General features: G+C 37.7%; 1 pseudogene; it reads left to right on the top strand.

Annotated features, from left to right (window-relative positions):
- Window positions 1-622: 622 nt before the first annotated feature.
- On the top strand, window positions 623-1,205 carry LOC110295934 (survival motor neuron protein pseudogene; annotated as a pseudogene).
- The last annotated feature ends 3,188 nt before the right edge of the window (window positions 1,206-4,393 follow it).

Here is a 4,393-nt window from a genome sequence, read left to right as displayed (position 1 = left end):
TTCAGGCTGGGTTGTCTTCAGAGGAGCAGAGAAGCTGTTGATCTGTCATGGCAGAAGGCACTGGCCAGAAAGGGAGTAGAATTTTTGGCAGGGGGGCTTAAGGGGTGATAGATCCTGAGTCCACTGAACTCCCCAGGACTCACAGTGGCTGTAGGCCTTCAGGAGAGTCTTAACCAGTTGCATGCATGCAAGTAGAACTCTTGGGATGCTTTCATGCTGTAGTGTCTTCACAGGAGCAGGAAAGCTAGCAATTTGCCCCAGTGGAAGATACTTGCTAGAAGTGGGCATTAGTCTTTCAAAGGGAATGAAATGGTATCACTTTCTGTACCTGATGTGAAACATATGAACATTTTATTGAGTCTTCTGAAATGGCTAGTAAGAAACTTGGTGTTTGATTCAAGAAAATGGCCATGAATTTACATGATTCCGACCCTGAACTCATGTGATTCCTAGAAGTGATTAGCAGCAGTTTCTGATTAGTTACTTTTCCTATGTTTGTGACAAAATGCCTAACAAGAAGCAACTTAAGGGACCCAGTGATTGGCAGAGGCAAGGCAGTCTTGGACCAGGAATATCTAAAGTCGTTGCAGTGTGGCATTGGCTAAAAGTTTATGATTAAACAATGGGGGAATTTGTGAAACCAGATAAACCAAAAGATAAAGCTAGAAGAAACCCTGCTAAAAAGCCTAAAAACCCAAAAACTCTGGAAAAGAGTGGCAAGTTAGGGACAAATGTTCTGCTGTTTGGTCAGAAGGCTGCTGTATTTACTGAACTAACACTATTTCAGTTGATTTCAAGGGAGAAAACTCTGTTGTGGTTTATACTGGATATGAATACAGAGTAAAATCTGTCTGATATACTTTCTCCAACATGTGAAGTAACTACTAATATAGAAGGAAACACTCAGAATGAAAATAAAAACAAGTTTCCTCCAGATCTATTGGAAGTAAAACCCAGAAGTTCAAAGCTTCTCCTCAGAAATCATTTCTCCTTCCATCACTCAATATACCAAGGTCAGGGTTGGGAACAGAAAATCCAGGTATAAGATTCAATGGCACACCACTGACACAACCTCCACACCCCTTGTCTTGTTGGTTGCTTCCTTTCCCTTTGGGACCACCTATAAATCCTCCACTACCTCCCACATCTCCAGATTGTATCTATGTGATGCTGATGCACCTGGAAGTGCATTAATCTCGGTTTAACATGAGTAGCTATCATACTATTACCTGTGTTTTAGACAGAAAGGAAGGAAGGAAGGAAGGAAGGAAGGAAGGAAGGAAGGAAGGAAGGAAGGAAGGAAGAAAAAAGAAAGACAGAGAGAAAGAGAGAGAAGGGGGAGAGAGAGGGGTAGGGAGGGGGAAAGAAAAAGAAAGAAAGAAAGAAAGAAAGAAAGAAAGAAAGAAAGAAAGAGAGAGAGAGAGAGGGAAAAGGAAACTACTCATATAAATTAAGCAATTCAGCATTATTTCAAGATGAAAGTTTGTTGGTGTCCTTTTTCAATATGAAGAGAAATGTCATTGTCATCTTTGTGGACAGTTAGTTGAGTTGTTTATCATCAGTGTTTTCCTGCCTTGGGGGTCCCATACCTAAATAGCCAGTGAAGCATAATGTGTTTGAGGAACAAAATGGTGAAAATGTGACTACATAAAAGTCTATCTGCCAAAATTTTGACTGAACACAATCACAGAATTGTAACTTTCACTGTATGTCAAGATTTTTATCAATGCTTTAATAAAAAAAGACCCTTATTTTATTTTATTTTATTTTTTTTTTGAAAAAGAAACAGAATCAACTTAAGGAATGCTTTATTTTGGCTCACAGAGTGAGGACCTAGTCTAACATAGTGGGGAATCATGGCATCAGGAACATGAAGCAGATGCTCCCGTGCACCTGCAGTAAGGAAGCAGAAAGAGAGGAACATTGGTAGTCACCTCACTTTCTCCTTCTGATTCATCCAGGAGGCCAGCCTACTGAATGCTTCCATTTTTTCCAGGGGGTATTCCATTTCAGTTTAGCCAGTCTAGAAACTGGTATGCCCAGAGCTCTGTTTCCATTGTAATTCTAGATGCTGTTAAGCCAACAAGACTGACCTCACCATATCTGGGGTGTGGGGTCTGCTGTGTCATTGTTGTACTGAGTCCTTACTTAAACTGTTGATGTTTGTTTTCACTCTCTAGGAAATGATCCACACTAGACATGGAGAAATAGATCAGTAGATTGGAGTTTGCTTGCAGTGGATCTGAGTTTGGTACACAGACACACATGGGGTGGCTTTCAACCACTCATAACTCCAAGTCCAGGGTATCTAATATCCTCTGTAGTCAGGTACACAAGTATACACAAGTACACAACTAAAAATAAAGTATAATCTTTAGAAACTGATCTCTCTTGCTGTGTGGTCTATGATGATGGCTTAGCTAAGACTGTGACTGCAGTAAGGGAGAGGGGAGATTTGAGAAGCTATTCAACAAGTAAGACAGGCATGGCATAGATGACAGATTACCCATGGAAGATGAAAAATTAAAAATAATAATTAATTTCATAATTCTAATTATAGATTTTTACACATATGATTGGACTGATAAGAAGAGATCCATTATCCTAATTTCATGATCATTAGCAATCTTCTGTGTTTGCCTTATCTACTTTATTGAAGCATTCAGTGTAAATTATAATCACTATGACATTTCAACTATAAATAATTAAGTAAAAATCTCCAACAGATTATCTAATAGCCAACAGGAGTTCATAGCAATATCATTAAAATTAGCATCAAAATATTTTATTAGCCTTCAAACCTAGATCAAACAAAGAACCTTCACGATTTATTTTTCACCATGTTTTGTCTTGCTTTGTGTGAATGTGCATGTGTGTATGTGTTGATGTATGTGCAGGAATACATGTAGAGGCCAACGTTTGATTTTAAGTGTTTTAATCACAATCATAATTAAAATGAATTGTTATTATCAATGTGTGTGTGTGTGTGTGTGTGTGTGTGTAGGCGCACATGAAAGAACATGCATGCCATGCCACACATGGGGTCAGAGAATAATTCTGGGACTTGACTCTCTTCTTCTACTGTTGATTCTGGGGATTGTACTTCAGTTGTTAGGCTTTCACACCACTCTATCTTGCTGACAGCCCCACCTTATTTTTAAAACAGGGGCTTCACTGAATCTGGAATCTCAAATGTTTTTCTAAAGTGGTTTGCCAGTAAGCACAGTGATTCTGCTGTCTCTATGCCACTCCCAGTACTGGAATTACAGATCTGAGCAACTATGCACAGATTTTTGATGCTGCTTCTGGGCAATTAAACTTGAGCACTCATATTTGGGTAATGATATTTACTGACAAATTAATCCTAGCTGATTGTTTAGCGTTTCTGCTATAAAGGTCATAGGGCAACTTTCTATTCTTTGCAATCAACATGCATCATTAAAGAAGATTTTTGATATTGTGGGGAGGTAGTTCAGATGTCACGTTTTATACCTGGCTAACCTGGAATTTGCTATATAGAACAAGCAAGACATGAACTCATAGAATATACCAGCTTCTTAGTCCTGAGTGCTGACATTGAGAATGTATACGACTACAGTTGGTTGGATTTTAAAATAAAATATATAATATAGGAATGTATTAATTGCATTAATTTATTAATTAAAATATGTTAAGTTTAATATATTTATATCTAAGAACATATTATGTAATATATATTATATAAGCACACACATATATACACACCTATCTATATACACATATACTTATAGATAGATAGATAGATTAAATAGATATAGATATAGATATAGATATACACATACTATATCTAGAAATCCAAAAATAACTCTTAAGTTATGGACTATACATGAGTAGGAATGTGGTTGATTTTAATTCCCTTAGCTCTAGTTGTCTGGATGAAACAAGGAGATTTTTCTTGATTTTTGCCTATATCCTTCTTTGTTCCTTAACAGGTACATGTTCTTTATGATTGTCTTTCTCAGAATTCTGCAGAAAGTCCTCTTTTGAAGTATGATTTGTGACAGTTGCTTACACTACTGGGTGATTGTGCTAGGCACTTGGAGCCATCCTTCTTTTTTTTTTTTTTCTTTGTTTCTTCTACTTAGGTGTCCAGCAAATGGGATGCAGCCACTTACATTGAGGACCTCTCTCTTCAGCTGATCCTCTCTATACACATCCTCAAACACAAACTGGTGAGGTATACCTCTTCCACCAGGTTCATGTGATTACAGTTCCAGAAAAGAGATAATGAAGCATATCAACCATAACATTTTATCCCAGCTATGTGTGAGTAGATGTCACATTAGGATACTGCAGATGATGGAGATTGGCACATATAAATTAGTAAGCAGCTGGTAGGGTGCTACTGTCTGAG

This window comes from Mus caroli, unplaced genomic scaffold, assembly GCF_978045245.1.
Source record: "Mus caroli unplaced genomic scaffold, Mus_caroli_1 scaffold_1, whole genome shotgun sequence".
Classification (NCBI taxonomy): domain Eukaryota; kingdom Metazoa; phylum Chordata; class Mammalia; order Rodentia; family Muridae; genus Mus; species Mus caroli.
Note: the sequence above shows the minus strand (reverse complement) of the source record. Positions and strands in the feature narration are given on the sequence as shown.